We start from the raw sequence: 16,217 nt of genomic DNA, 5'->3' as shown, positions 1-16,217 counted from the left end.
ATGCCGGTAAAATACCAGCACCGCCTTGGTGGAAAGGGGAATTACTGCCCCATTCCAAGGTTGGCGGGGCGGTAATTCCCCCTTCCACCATTGCCCTCCCCCATTCCCATCTTTGCCCCATAGGGCACTGCCAAGTCTTTTTAAACTCCGGAGATTCCCCATCCTACTACGCTACTTTGGAGGGTAGCAGATTTATAGTTCAAATTCTGTGCTAGTGCCAATTTCATATCTGCGTACCTGTGGAAATAGGTCAGCATCAGTGGTGCCAAAGATTACATTTACCAGGGATTGGGGTTGGGAGTTTTATGGGGCAATCTACAACCCAGGTGATGTAATGGTAAGTGACATCACAGGGAACACAATCACAAGGTGTAAAATTACAGGATATCGCATCACAGGGAGTGAAATCAGAGACATCACAGTCATTCTACTGTGTATAACACACTTCCTAGCCATTGCATTTTTAATGATGCTATGTTTTCCACCAAAACAAAAAATATGGATTGAAGGTTTTAAACGAATCTTAACCACTGCCAATGCTTTAGGCAACTCCCGTAATTATATTAGCCGGAATGGACCATCACAAAAGGGGGCCAGCCATTTGCAAAACAGTTTTGGTCCTGCCATCAAAGTAAACATTCCCGCCCGAACTGCTAACCAATGACCCATCTGCATGGAAAGACCACAACACCGCACATGTTTCAGCCATGTTGGAGAGAAACTTAATTTCACCAAAATGCCAGAGGTAGCGGAAGTGACATCACATGGCCCTTGACCTCTGATGGCATCACAGGAAGTGATGTCATTTGACCTCACCCAAAGTGACATCACGAGAAGTGATGGAACACGACCTTTCACCCCTTGCCAAAACTCGACGTGGCATCACATAGCATTGTTCCTAAGTACACTATGAAAAATATGCTTACAATGGATGATCATTTGTATCGTTAATATCAATGTGTATAGGCCCATATTACCAAATTACTGTCAATACAAGCAGATTTCCAATGCAAAATGATAATGATGTGTTATTCTATAGCACTTATGCGTTATATGGAACAAATATACATACACTATCATCTAACCTGCGTTGGTACTCATTTATCAACCTTAGAAGGATGAAAAGCTGAGTTGGCCTTGACGGGATTCGACCTTAAAACCTGCAGATCACATACACATTGCAGCAGCAGGTGCTCAAGCCCCTGAGCTATTTTACTGGCTATAGCACAATGTGCAATTACATGTTTGAATGTTCTCAAAGTCAGAAAGTAAATTACATTCTGTAGTGAACACTGTTAGGTAAGAGTTTCATATACATGATAAATCTCCTTGACCTGTGTCTACCCCAGAACCTTGTTCTTTGAATAGGTAACTATTTTACCTTATCCCTAGGTTAAAGGGAATCTTTTTCCCCTCTCACCTAGTCTTCTACTCTTTTTATGGGTGACCTTTTTATTTCTCTCTATAGTGTAGGGTTGAAGTTATAGTTTTCTACAACTTTTGGCCTTAGGCTGGGTTGTCTCTATGTGCTCCCCTGCTTATTACTTGGGTGAACTACAGTTCCCAAGCAGTATAGAGGGATTTTCATCCTCCTTTCCATTTTCGATAGTGAGCCAGCACACCCCACCTTATGTGGAGTGCTGGGGGCATACAATGTATCCCCTTTCTTACTTACCTGGTACCATTATGTTACAATTGCAAGTTTCCTTGAATGGCTAGTGGCACTGTAACTACTTTTATGACTTTTGAGTCTTCATTACTCGTAGGCTGTTAATTCAGCCTTGGTAAGGCACTGAAGGGCTACCATTTTGCTAAAATGGTGGGCTCCCTTTTTTCACCATATCCTGTGTGCTTGCTGTTTCTGAGGTTTTCCCCTGCCATTCTAGGTAGGAACTCCCTCAGTGGCTGTTTTGTCTTCAGCGGGAATCCTGTGGATTCCACGCCCAAGTGCCAGAGTTTCTGGAAAGGCAGGAAGCGAGGGAGGAGTTCACAACTCTGCAGCCCTTTGTCTTTCACCTTGCCAGAAAGGTACAAACTTCCAGTGGGGGTCTGGCTGTCCAAATTAAACAGCCAGACCATCCCTTGCTGTAAAATGCAGAGAGAGAATGCAGATGTTATGCTGTAGTTCCTGATAAAAACTCTGAACCTGGGAGCTGCGGACAAGTCGACCACTCAGCCTGAATCCAAAGAGAAAGATGAAGAAAACACAGCTGACATGATTTCAAGCGACTGGAGGGCCTGCTGTGTAACCAGAGCCTGTTGTTACTGGTCCTTCCAAGCAACCTGGGGACTCCGAAAATGATTACCCTGACCCAGAGCCTGGACAGATCCACTAGACTCAAGAAGACCTGCATTTTGAGCCATCCCACCTCATGCTGTGACCTTGTGGGCTGCAATACCCCAATGCCATGGGTCCTCTAACCATCATGTGGGGAATGGTCTTCCGAGTTTCAAATCGAGCTAAAACTTTGGTGGCGTCCTGCTGGACCTTCAGAAATGTGAATCAAGTCTGAAAAGTCCCCTCACCAGAGTGCTGCATCATACAAACTACGAGAATTCAATCAACGATATTCAATCTTCTTCTGGATCCTGAAAAGAGCACCAAAACCACAGAGCCACATCCAGCCATGAAGAAACTCTTGCCTGGAGCCCTCCGCATTGATCCCTGGTGCAGAAGCCTTTCCAGTGTCCTATCTTCAGTCTTGATGACAAGGAATTCAGCAATGAGGTTTTTGGCTGCAGATCCTGAAGTCTCCCCGTTGCAACCTCTTCTTCTGTGCTGAGTAAACCATGCAAAGAACCTCTTGCCTAGAGCCTTCCCCATGATCCCTGCTGAAAAATCTCTTTCAGTGCCTGGTCTCCAGTCTTCATGATAAAGGAATTCAGCAACCGTGTTTTTGGCTGCAGATGCTGAAGTCTTTTTGCTGGAACTCTTCTTCCGTGCTAAGGTACTGTGTTGGCTGTGGTATTTGTGATGCTGGAAATGCATCATAGGGACAGGGCCTCCGCATCCTTGTCCTTTACTGCTTTTTATTGTATGTTCTGTCGTGTTTTCCGCGCAGGAGTTCATGTGGGACTCCTGGTGGTGCAGCTCTCTCTTTTGGTTTGGTGTACAGACCCATGGGATACCCTTATGGCACCCATGGGTGGTGGTACAACCCTGTGCACCTAGTATATGTTTTTGGGCACCAGTGTGTGACCCACAGAGCAGGGTATGGGCTGGTGGCAGCTCCATGCTGGATTTGACAGGTGCTCTGAGTATCCTCCATTTTGTGATACCAAGGCCCTGCCATTGGAATCAGTTGATTCCTGATAGGGAACAAGATGGCCCGTGTGGCCTCTTGCTCTCTATTGCCTGTTACCTTGTTTTCCCAAAGTCCTGGGAAGCCCTTACTCTGTCCCTTCCCCCTGACCGGCTGTTGGGTGGAAGTTCCATATATAGTGTTGTTGTGAAGTCCAGTCCAGACTGGCTGGAGCCTTCCCAGTGAATGTATGTTGTGGGTACACCCTGTGGGTGGGACCTGAGTGAATGGAGTGTGTGACGAATACGCATTCTGTGTTGTGGGTGTCTAGTATCTGGTGGTTGACACAATGACTGAGACAGCCCTGCCCGAAACTGGTATGAATGCAGTGTGGAGTGTTGAATGGCTGGGTACTTGTCCCAATACACATAACTTGTTGTGAGTGTCTGGAGAGGAATGAATGGCCTGAATGCACTATGCACCTGATTGGATGACTGCCTGCATGAATGCCCTCCTGACTGATTGGTTGCCTGAGTGTGACCCAGCAGAATGAAGGGGATATCAACTAGTATATCTGGTGGCCTCTCACTGCTAGAATTCGTGTTCACAAGCTGAAGAGTAACTGGAGTGAAACTGAAGCTTAACCTTGAAGCCCTGATGGAAGAGAAGAATTGCTGTTGCTCTCATTCATCAATCTGAAAGCTGCTGTGTCTCCAAGAACTGACCCAAAGAGGACCTGGTAAGGCGCCCTCTTCCCGAGCTACGAGGGACCATCGTGCACCAGCTGATCTTTGCCAAAGCTCCCTGGTAGACAGACCTATGACAGGCTGCCGACCGGAGACGGGGACTGCCGCAGAATCCCAAAGAGAAGCGCCCAGACTGTTGTCCACCACTGTCGAAGACCGCCATCGCCGACTGGAGCCGCCATGCTCCCGTTTGCCCAAGAACTTAATTTGAACCAAGGACGCTCTCGTCTGCATCGCCGCCCGCTTTATCCCGCTGAAGAAGGCGCGACTGTCGACGTGCCGAGGAGCATCCGCTGGTGTGTGTCACACCTCGGCTCCGTTCCACACTACGACACCGTGCTCCATACCTACCTCAGGGCCGGCTGCGGAAAAGGACATTCGACAAAACTATTGCGCTGCGCCGTTCTCTTCGGCATTCTGCAGCGCCATTCCTGATGAAGTGGAAAATGCCCTGGAGGCTAACGACTACTGCAACAGCCAGACGGTTCCGAACTACGATTCCCATGAAACCTAAGGGAATTCGTAGTCCTTAACATCACGTGATCTCCACTTACTTGGCTCCACCTCCTCATTGATATAAGCGGCTGCAGCCCGGAGGACGCTGCTTCTGTTTGATAGTTACAACCGGCGCTTAAGTTCCTTCTTTTCGCCCTACTTCCTGAAGCTCCTCCTTACGGTTCTATTCTGCTTCATCCCGTGCTCAGGTAAACAAACCCTCTTTTGAACTAAGGACTGCCTGTCTGCCTGCTGATTCTGTTACCTTCTTGCTCGCCAGTGTACTGACTTGTGGATTGTTATAAGGACTGTCTGCCTGCTGATTTGGTTACCTTCCTGCTCGCTCGTGTACCGACTTTTGGATCGTTATAAGGATTGTCTTCCCATTTGGCTCAAGAGTTCAAGGACATTGGTTGTATCGGATTCCGTCCTTTAAAGTGCACTTTGGGGACGCCTTGCAGTTGTGCACCTACCCGGATCTAGTGCGTCCCTCGTTCCGCCCGGGACTAGTTACCCAACTAACATTCCCCGTTTATTATTTTGCACTATCGTTGTTGTTCTGCATCCTGGAGTAAAGGGAACTGTGACTTCCTAGGGGACTATCAGAACATTGTGGTATCAGGCTCCTAGGATTGGGTTGTTCAGGTACTATTCTGTCCTATCCCCATCTATTGATAGTCGCTGTTATTCCAAGTGATTAATTGTATGTTGTTTCTTGCAGCTGGGTCCGTGGCGGCACGTTTTCTCCCCGCTCTTTCGGGTGATCAGTCCCTCTGTCTGGCTTACATATCAGCAGTGGGTCATATCATCAGAAAGGTCGTTTTTTCCCTCATAGAGAGGAGGCTCGGGTGGAGGCTCCAACCCGAGCTCTTCAATCAACGCACAGTCTCGCTGGTTTGGCCTCCTATCTTGTCCACTCCCGTGCGGTGAGTAACAAAAACAGAAGCCATGGAAGAGACGGACCCTTTGGCTGCTCTGGTCCGTTTGGTATCCGACTTACGGTCGGACATGACGGCGGCATATGATGCCCTGCACCACCGTATTGATGGTTTACAACATTTCCCGCCTCCCCACACACTGGGGATAGACACATCTGGTGCCACTGCTTCTGGTTCCGGTGTCTCTCCAGCCTCCATGTCGGGATTTACAGCAGCCCCTGTTCTCATGGCCACACAGTTTCCATTGGCCCCGCCAGAACGCTTCACTGGCGATCCAAAGCATTATCGGACATTCATCAATCAATGCAAACTGCACTTCCTTTGCCGCCCCGCAGCCTTTCCCAACTCAACCACAAAGGCGGCGTTTGTCCTCTCACATCTAGGAGGGACGGCTGCAGCCTGGGCCAATCCGTTACTCGAAGCAAATAGCTTCCTATTGTATGACTGTGATGCCCTCATCATCGCCATGAACAGGGTTTTTGATACCCGTTATAAATCCCAAGCTACAGACCTAGAGTTCCTGAACTTACGTCAGGGTACTTCTTCTCTGTTCACTTATCTTACCAGGTTCAATCAACTCGCTGCTGAGACTGACTGGCCCGAAGAAAAGAAGTCAGCAGTGTTCTATAAAGGGTTGTCAGAAGAGTTGAAGGACACCCTAGCAATGGTACCAGTAGTCCCTACCGTATTTGGTGAACTCCTGGACCTGGTATTACAGATTGACGCTAGAAGAGCTGAAAGGAAAGGGGAACGCAAGTCAACTACACCAATACCCCCTCCCTTGGATTCTGTCAGTCTTCCTTCTTCTGTTCCAGAACCTATGCAGGTGGGAGCCGTCCGAGGTCCTTTAACACCTGCGCAACGGGAGCACCGGCGATCCCATAATTTATGTATGTATTGTGGATCAGCCGAACATTTGCTAATTGACTGTCCAAAGAGACCCCACAAAAAGGCGGGAAACGCCAGAACCCGGCGATAGATGGAGTCCCTACGCCGGGGGTATACTCTTTGGACTCTCACGGGGTCGCTTTTGCCCCAGTCAGCCTGCCGGTAGTCTTTACCGTGACCCCTGACACTTCATTTTCATCCCTTGCCATTATTGATTCTGGGGCCACCGGTAATTATATGGACTACGAATATGCTGTAAAAAACAACGTACCAGTCCTGTCTAAAGCTCAACCCGAAACTGTACATGCAGTTGACGGTACATCCTTGATCTCCGGTCTAGTGACCCAAAACACGTCTCTGCTCCGGATGCAGACAGAGGACGGGCATGTGGAAACCTTATCGTTTGACTTGATCAAAGCTCCCCAGTTTCGGGTCATATTGGGAATCCCTTGGCTACGACACCATAATCCCTCTATTGACTGGGCAAACAGGGTGGTTCAGTTCCCTTCCTCCGTGTGCAATGAAAAATGTTTTCAGAACACAAGTGTGTATCCAGAATCATCCTCTCAGGCGTTGGTAGCATCCATGGCAGTCATCGGGGCCGTTTCTACCCCTACGCACATTCCTTCGGAATACCTCTCCTTTCGGGATGTGTTTGACAAAGGGGGGGCAGATCACCTGCCACCTCACAGACCATATGATTGCCCTTTTGATCTGGTGCCAGGTTCTAAAATCCCGGTTGGGAGAGTGTATTCTCTTACCATACCCGAGGACAAGGTACTGAAAGAGTACATCGACAAATCATTGGTCACTGGGTTTATTAGACCTTCTAAATCTCCTGCAGCGTCTCCTCTCTTCTTTGTCCCGAAGAAAGAAGGAGACCTCCGTCTTTGTGTTGATTATAGAGCATTGAATGCCATTACGATAAAAAATCAGTACCCCCTTCCATTGATTTCAGTCCTTTTGGATCAACTCGGGTCTTCTGTCATCTTTACCAAATTGGATCTCCGGGGCGCCTATAATCTCGTCAGAATGCGTGAAGGGGACGAGTGGAAAACGGCATTCAAAACCCGGTATGGTCTGTTCGAGTATCTAGTGATGCCCTTCGGACTTTGTAACGCTCCGGCCACGTTTCAGGCCTTTATGAATGACATCTTTCATGACTGTCTAGACCAGTTTGTTGTTGTTTATCTGGACGACATTTTAATATACTCATCCTCCACTGAACAACACACTGAACACGTACGCTTTGTACTACAACGGCTCAGGGAAAACAATCTATTTGTCAAAGCAGAGAAGTGTGTATTCAACACTACCGAGGTTGAATTCCTCGGTTACAACCTTACCAACCAAGGCATCAGAATGAGTCATTCCAAAGTTAAGGCGGTACTTGAATGGCCTGTCCCTACCTCAATTAAAGCCTTGCAGTCCTTTCTGGGATTTGCTAATTTCTATAGGCGTTTTATCCACTCTTTTTCATCCATTTCAGCCCCCCTCACTGCTCTGACGAGCTCTAAGAAACCATATCGATGGGATGAGGAGGCGCAGAACGCCTTTGAGGCTTTGAAAGCTGCGTTCTCCACCGCTCCGGTCTTACAACATCCTAATCCTCATTTACCCTTTCTAGTGGAGGCTGATGCTTCTGGTTCCGCCATTGGGGCGGTTCTGTCTCAGCGTTGTCCTGACTCCGGGGAGATCCATCCAGTCGCCTATTATTCTAGAAAACTAACCCAATACGAACGCAACTACCCCATCACTGAAAGAGAACTCTTGGCCATTAAGGACGCCTTCTCAGAATGGAGGCACCATTTACTGGGTGCACGTCATCTGGTCACGGTCTTCTCTGACCATCGGAGTCTCCTGGCGTTTAAATCCATGAAATGCCTCACCGCTCGTCAGGCCCGCTGGCATCTCTTCTTTTCCCAGTTCAACTTCACCATCACCTTCCGGCCGGCCCGACTCAACACATGTGCCGACGCATTATCGCGTCTGAATCACAACCCGAGCAATTCTGCATCAGACCATTCTCTATTGTTACCTTGTAGGGTGGTTTGTGGTTGCACACCCCAGCCTTCGCTTCGCTCCCTGGTCTCGGAATGGGTTTCCTCACATGCAGAGGAATGCATGGCCCTCAATCTCGATGTAGTACAGGGATTGCCATACATTCAGGGTCGTTTATACTTGCCACCTGGGGAGGCACGCCTCCGCGCCCTGGAATGGTCTCATGACTCATTAATAGCGGCCCACCCGGGTCAACAAAAAACTCTGGACTCTTTGCGTCGCTGGGCGTGGTGGCCCTCTATGTCTAGGGATGTGGTTGACTATCTGGCCGCTTGTTCTGTGTGTGCCCAATGCAAAATATCACGTTCCAAACCAGTGGGGTTATTGCAACCACTTCCGGTGCCGCACAAGCCGTGGTATATGGTCTCCATGGACTTCATAGTGGATCTGCCTCCGGTGGATGGTTTTGATACTATCTGGGTGGTCATTGACTATTTCACCAAAATGGCACTCTTTATTCCCTGTATGGGTCTGCCTTCAGCACCAGTTTTGGCATCTATGTTCCTCAAGCACATCTTCCGTTTCTTTGGTCTACCATCCATCGTGGTGTCAGATCGCGGCCCACAGTTTACCTCGCGTTTTTGGAGAGCCTTAACTGTATCTTTACACATTGACGATCGGTACAGTACTGCCTATCACCCTCAGACGGACGGGCAGACTGAGAGAGTCAACGCTACTGTAGAGCAGTTCCTCCGTTGTCTGTGCTTACGCTTTCAGTCTTCCTGGTTGACGATGTTGCCGCCAGCTGAATTTGCCTATAATAATTCTTTGCACTCGGCTTCTGGGGTGTCACCTTTCTATGCATTGTATGGGCAGCATCCACGGTCGTTGCCCTTGGATCCTTCTGTTCCCTTGGATAATCCAGCGGCTCAGGCATGCGTTCGGGACATCAAATCCGTCCACATGGCAGTTCGTTTGCATCTCCTCACTGCCCAGAATAGGGCCAAGAAGTATGCTGACCGGCGTCGGAGTCCTGCGCCGACATACAAGGTGGGCATGAAGGTCTGGTTATCTACGCGCAACCTGAGAATTCCTGGTAAACGCATGCTTTTGCCCAAATTTGTGGGTCCCTATTCTGTCACTGATGTGGTTAGTCCTGTGGCGGTGCGACTTTCTCTGCCCGCCTCATGGAAATTGCATCCTGTCTTTCATGTATGTCTCCTTAAGCCCTGTCCTCCTGCTACTCGTTTGCCACTCCGCCCCCCTCCCGTGCGGGTGCAGGGCGATGTTGAATACGAAGTGGCGGATATCCTGGACTTCCGACTACGCAGGGGTCGTCCGTTTTACCTGGTTGACTGGAAGGGCTACGGTCCTGAAGACAGATCTTGGGAACCGCTGCATAATATCCATTCTCCTAGACTCCTACGCCGCTTCCATGCGCGCAGGGGGTGGGCGCCGCCTTTGGGGGCGGATGCTGTCACACCTCGGCTCCGTTCCACACTACGACACCGTGCTCCATACCTACCTCAGGGCCGGCTGCGGAAAAGAACATTCGACAAAACTATTGCGCTGCGCCGTTCTCTTCGGCATTCTGCAGCGCCATTCCTGATGAAGTGGAAAATGCCCTGGAGGCTAACGACTACTGCAACAGCCAGACGGTTCCGAACTACGATTCCCATGAAACCTAAGGGAATTCGTAGTCCTTAACATCACGTGATCTCCACTTACTTGGCTCCACCTCCTCATTGATATAAGCGGCTGCAGCCCGGAGGACGCTGCTTCTGTTTGATAGTTACAACCGGCGCTTAAGTTCCTTCTTTTCGCCCTACTTCCTGAAGCTCCTCCTTACGGTTCTATTCTGCTTCATCCCGTGCTCAGGTAAACAAACCCTCTTTTGAACTAAGGACTGCCTGTCTGCCTGCTGATTCTGTTACCTTCTTGCTCGCCAGTGTACTGACTTGTGGATTGTTATAAGGACTGTCTGCCTGCTGATTTGGTTACCTTCCTGCTCGCTCGTGTACCAACTTTTGGATCGTTATAAGGATTGTCTTCCCATTTGGCTCAAGAGTTCAAGGACATTGGTTGTATCGGATTCCGTCCTTTAAAGTGCACTTTGGGGACGCCTTGCAGTTGTGCACCTACCCGGATCTAGTGCGTCCCTCGTTCCGCCCGGGACTAGTTCCCCAACTAACATTCCCCGTTTATTATTTTGCACTATCGTTGTTGTTCTGCATCCTGGAGTAAAGGGAACTGTGACTTCCTAGGGGACTATCAGAACATTGTGGTATCAGGCTCCTAGGATTGGGTTGTTCAGGTACTATTCTGTCCTATCCCCATCTATTGATAGTCACTGTTATTCCAAGTGATTAATTGTATGTTGTTTCTTGCAGCTGGGTCCGTGGCGGCGCGTTTTCTCCCCGCTCTTTCGGGTGATCGGTCCCTCTGTCTGGCTTACATATCAGCAGTGGGTCATATCATCAGAAAGGTCGTTTTTTCCCTCATAGAGAGGAGGCTCGGGTGGAGGCTCCAACCCGAGCTCTTCAATCAACGCACAGTCTCGCTGGTTTGGCCTCCTATCTTGTCCACTCCCGTGCGGTGAGTAACAGTGTGTTTCCCGCAACCTAAGATCACAGAGACGCCGACAACTCGACGCCCTTGCTGGGCCACAGTTCTTCAACATCTCTTTGCGGTCCAGGACTACCGTCACCGAGGTGCCCGCACGCCTCTTCCTTGCAGGACGCCAATGCTCCGTCGTCGACGAGCACCGCTAGGAACAAAGCTGCCACTTCACTGCCGTAGTTCACCCTGTTCTCCGTCGGACTTTCGACGACCCATAACTCCTGCCTTAAAGGTAGGGCACTCAAGAAGGGCCGTCGATTCCCCAATGACGAACGCTACAAATCCAGGTACATTGGGGCTGTAGAACTATTGTAGAGGGAAATAAGACTCGTAGAACAATATATGGACTGGGCGTGTGATACATCTTGCTTTACAGGTTGCCCAGGTGGGGGGATCTCCACACAGAACTGTGCCTAGTTGGTAGGGGCCAGTATTCTGCCAATTGTTAAACCATCTTGCTTTCCTTCCTCTCTCTACTGCTGGTTTCCTCTTTATTGATCTGTGTGACATTTTGACAGTATAGTTGATGCACTTTAATGGAATCTGATAATATTTGTGGTACCATTTTAGAACTGTATATATTTACCATTGTTGATTTTCTGAGCACAAAGTGAGTTATTGTGATAGTGTACATAACCTTGAATATTAATTCTATAAAGACTGTGTTTTAACTATTACAGTGTGTGGACATTCCTTTGTGGGAGCTTGGGGACTACACTGTACTTAAGAACTAGTCTGCATCACCTCCTGATAAGCTAGGCCTTGTTTGCTCGACCATAGCTACCGAATAGAGAATCTTGGCTGGGGTCCTCTGTGCCTCTCCTCTACCATATAGAGAGCAGAAGTACAGACACCCCCCTCCAATCTTTACACTGGTGGCAGCAGTGGGATGCTTATGGTTTTAAGAATCAGTGTATACCCGTGCCACTTACAAAATATCTGCACTTTATTAAATTGTGGTTTAGTTGTGTACATGATAACTGCATCTATTGCAAATGATAAATTGACTAGGATGAGTCTAGAGGCTCTCCAAGGTGCTTGTGAATCCAGGGAGTTAGACTTTGTGGATAAGTCTAGGGCTTAGCTGATAGCTGCCCTGGTGGACTACCAGACTGATTGTGATACTCTTGAAGGGGGGGATGCAACCAATGAGGACTCTGCCCCTGGGGGTTTTGCTGAATCTGTTTCTAGGAATGCCACCATTCCTGCTGCCTCTGTTCCAAATCCCAGCAATTCCTTGGAGCTTCAGTTATTAAGGATGAAATTGGCCTTTGAATACCGCAAGGTGGAAATAGATGCTGAGCTTAAGAAAAAGGAGCTGGCACAAGTGGAACTCAAGAAAAGGGATCTTGAACTCAAAGACAAGGACACTGAATGTCAGAGAATCCAGCTAGAGAAAGCTAGAGTGGAGACTTCAGTGAAACCAGTTGAGAGTTTCAGGTCCCCAGCCACCAAGTTCATGAAAGATTTGGTTAGTGTGTTTGTGGAGGGTTCTGATATCCTCCAATCGATTGAAGTGTTTGAAATGGCTTGTGCAATTCATGATGTTGAGAAAAGAGATTGGGCTAAGTGTTTATTAAGCAGAGTGCCTCAAACTGGATATGACTGTATTCTGAAGCTGAGTGTGGAAGAAAGGGGTCAGTATGAGTGTATGAAGTCTGCTTTGATTGTCAAGTTTGGCAAGACACCTACCCAATACCTTAAAAGGTTCAGGGATTTTAAGAAAAGAGAGAATGTGTCTTGGGTTGACTGGGTGAGTGCTGCGCACATGAACATGATGGGGTGGATTGATGGTTACAAAGTGAAACCGTTTCTTGAATTGTCTCACCTTTTGTTTTTTGAGCATTTTTCTGAAGGTTGTTCACTGTGTCAGTATGTTGCTGACTAGAACATTTTGGATCCCTTTGAGCTGGCTAAGTTGGCTGACAAGTGGGTCTCCCACCGGGTGTCCCCTAAGGACTCCAGTAGGAAGGACAAGGACAAAGAAAAGGGGACCTCTCAGAAAGCTGAGGAGTCCCAAAAGCAGTCACAGTCGGGTAAACCAAAACCTTCCTCTCCTAAGACCCAGAAATCTACTGGGGATAAGTCATCTGTTGGTGGGAATAAGAGTAGTGGTCCACCTGCTGCAAAGCAGGCTCCCAGTGGTTCCAGTACCGTACCCCGCACTCCCGGCACTTGTTGGGATTGTGGGGCTCTGGATCACAGAAGGGGTGACTTCAAGTGTAAAGGTAAGGCACTTGGAGTCCAGGCTGTCAGCCTGAGCTACCCTTACCCCATGTCTGAGGTGGAGGCCACTCTCCTCCCCTCATCTACATAAATCACATTTGGTGCTCCTGTAGAGAGTTCCTTAGTGTCGCTTGGGCCCTGGGACCAGTACGCAGAAGTACTGGCGACTATCCCACAGAACACCTGTAGGTTTTTAAGAAGTGTCCTCCTGAATGGCCAGCCTTCTACAGGTTTGAGAGACACTGGGGCAAGCATGACAGTGGTGGACAGGACCCTGCTCAAGCCAGAGGACTATGTAGGTGCTCCTCTGAGAACCACCAGGTTAGCTGGTGGGCCTCCCAAATTATCGCGTGTAGCCTTAGTCACACTCATGATTGGAGACAAGACAGCAAAGCTTCCTGTCCTGGTTCAGGACAATGTCCCTGCTAACATTCTGTTAGGCAATGATCTAGTAGAGTTGGGGTTGATCTCGGATGGTCTTCCCTTGACTTCTGCTGCAGTCACTAGGTCACAGGTGACACAGGGTCTGGCTGTTAGTCAGGTACTCGAGCCAAAGGTGAGGCCTAAGGCAAGAAGAAGGAAGAACAAGAAGTCCACCTCTCTGCAGGGGGCTCCGTCTCTACCTGCTGTTCCTACAGCACCCATTGGGGTCCATGTTCCGGATGGGCTGGGTCCAGTGGAAAACCCAACCTCAACTCCTGAGGGAGAAGAGACAGAAGACTCTCCTGTGGGAGAGGTTCTCAACCCGGAGGATCATCCCGACCTTCAATGCTTGTTAGCTTAAGGGGGACCCTCCCGGGCAGACTTCTGTAAGGGACAGAGAGAGTGCCACTCTCTCTCCAGGGTCTGAGGAAACAGGGACTGTCCCAAGCACAAGGAGAAGTGCCTAGGACATTCTGAATCTATTGGGAGGGTGAGCTCCTTGTTAGTGAGCCCACTAAGCCTGAACCTGGTACCCTAAAGAAGGTGGTGGTACCCCAGGTTTACAGGCCCTTCCTGCTGCAGTTGGCACATGAGGTGCCCTTGGCCTGTCATCTTGGGACCAAGAAAACTAAGCAGAGGTTATCTGCCCATTTCTACTGGCCACGGATGGGAATAGAGGTGGAGCCCCACTGCAGGACCTGCCCAACTTGTCAGTTGTCTGGCAATACTGGAAGCAGTGTCATTGTTCCACTGCAACCATTGCCAGTGGTTGGCACACCATTTGAGAGGGTGGGCATTGACATTGTCGGTCCCCTTGACCCTCCCACTTCAGGTGGACATCGGTTCATCCTGGTCTTGGTAGATCATGCCACCAGGTACCTGAGGCTATACCCCTTTGGACTGTAACTGCCAAGGTGGTTGCCAGGGCTCTCCTGGGCATTTTTACCCGTGTTGGATTCCCTAAGGAGGTTGTCTCTGACAGAGGATCCAACTTCATGTCTAATTACATGAAAACCATGTGGAAAGGGTGTGGGGTAACCTACAAGTTCTCCACCTCTTACCAACCCCAGACCAGTGGTCTGGTTGAGAGATTTAATAAAACTCTCAAGGGCATGCTAGGTGCTTTGGAAGAGCCCCTAAGGAGGAGAGGAGGAAATGGGATCTCCTCCTGCCATGTCTGCTGTTTGCTTACAGAGAGGTACCTCAAGAGGGTGTTGGTTTCAGCCCATTTGAGTTACTCTTTTGACATCCCATGAGGGGGCCCCTTGCCTTGATCAGAGAAGGTTGGGAGGCGACCCCTCCAGGTCCCGCCAAGCAAGTGGGGGACTATGTGTTAGGCCTCAGACGGAGGATGACACAGACGATGGGTCAAGCAACAGCACATCTCAAGGCCAGCCAGGAATTAAATAAGTACTGGCATGAACTTAAAGCCTCACAAGTGGATTGGACTCCGGGACAGGAAATCCTTGTGATGGAGCCTTCCAAGCCTAGAGCTTTGGCAGACAAGTGGACTGGACCCTTCAGGATCATCTCCAAGATGGGTAAAGTCAATTATCTGGTTGACATGGGAATCCCAGGGTAGCCCCTCAGGTATTCCATGTTAATAGGCTCAAGCCTTTCCACAGGCGAGCAGAAGTCTCATGTCTCTTGCTAGCTTCAGAGCAAGAAGAGGATGAGAGTGAGCCCCTTCCTGATTTGCTGCATAGCAACCCTCAGGATGACTCAGTGGAGGGAGTACATCTCTCTCCAGATCTGATGACAGAGCAGCAGAGGGCCTGCAGGGCTTTGCTCCAGCAGTATGCCGCTCTGTTTTCCCTGACACCAGGCCTTACACCGTGGTGTAGGCACGAAATTGACACTGGTGACAGTGTGCCTGTCAAAAGCAGGTGCTACCATATGTCAGATACAGTTAAGAACCACATCCAGGCTGAGGTTGCCAAGATGTTGGATCTGGGTGTTATTGAACCCTCAACCAGTCCCTGGTCCAGTCCAGTGGTCCTTGTCCCCAGGGCAAGTTCCCAGGCAGGTACCAAGGATTGGAGGTTCTGTGTGGACTACCGAGGAGTCAATCCCGTCACCAAAACTGACGTGCACCCATTGCCCAAGGCTGATGAGCTCGTGGACACCATAGTTGCTGCCAAATTTGTGAGCACCTTTGACCTTACCTCAGGCCATTGGTAAATAGCTCTGACGGACCATGCCAAGGAAAAGACGGCGTTCTCAACACCAGAGGGACTCTACCAGTTTAGGGTCATGCCTTTTGGGTTGAAGAATGCCCCTGCCACCTTCCAGAGATTGGTCAATCAGGCGCTCAGCGAGCTGGAGGCCTTTTGTGTGGCCTACCTAGATGACATTGCCATCTACAGTTCTACCTGGGAAGAGCATTTGACACTGCAATGGAGGTCAGGTGGGCACCATTTGTGCATATTTCTCTTTTCAAATAAATATCAGTTATTAGTATTGTTCCAATGGGTATTGGTTTTTCAATGGAGTTTACCGGGTCAAAAAAAGGTCCAATGACATCCAGACCTTAACAACTATAGTGGTATGAAAAACTGAGTGGAGACTACCCCATAACAACCAGTGCTCACTGCTTGCTTCCTGCCTGGAGGCTAAATTCGGTACTTGAAGCTATATTT

The sequence above is a fragment of the Ambystoma mexicanum genome, chromosome 8, assembly GCF_040938575.1.
Source record: "Ambystoma mexicanum isolate Mex_15411 chromosome 8, UKY_AmexF1_1, whole genome shotgun sequence".
NCBI classification, from domain to species: Eukaryota; Metazoa; Chordata; class Amphibia; order Caudata; family Ambystomatidae; genus Ambystoma; species Ambystoma mexicanum.
This window is presented reverse-complemented; position numbering follows the sequence as displayed.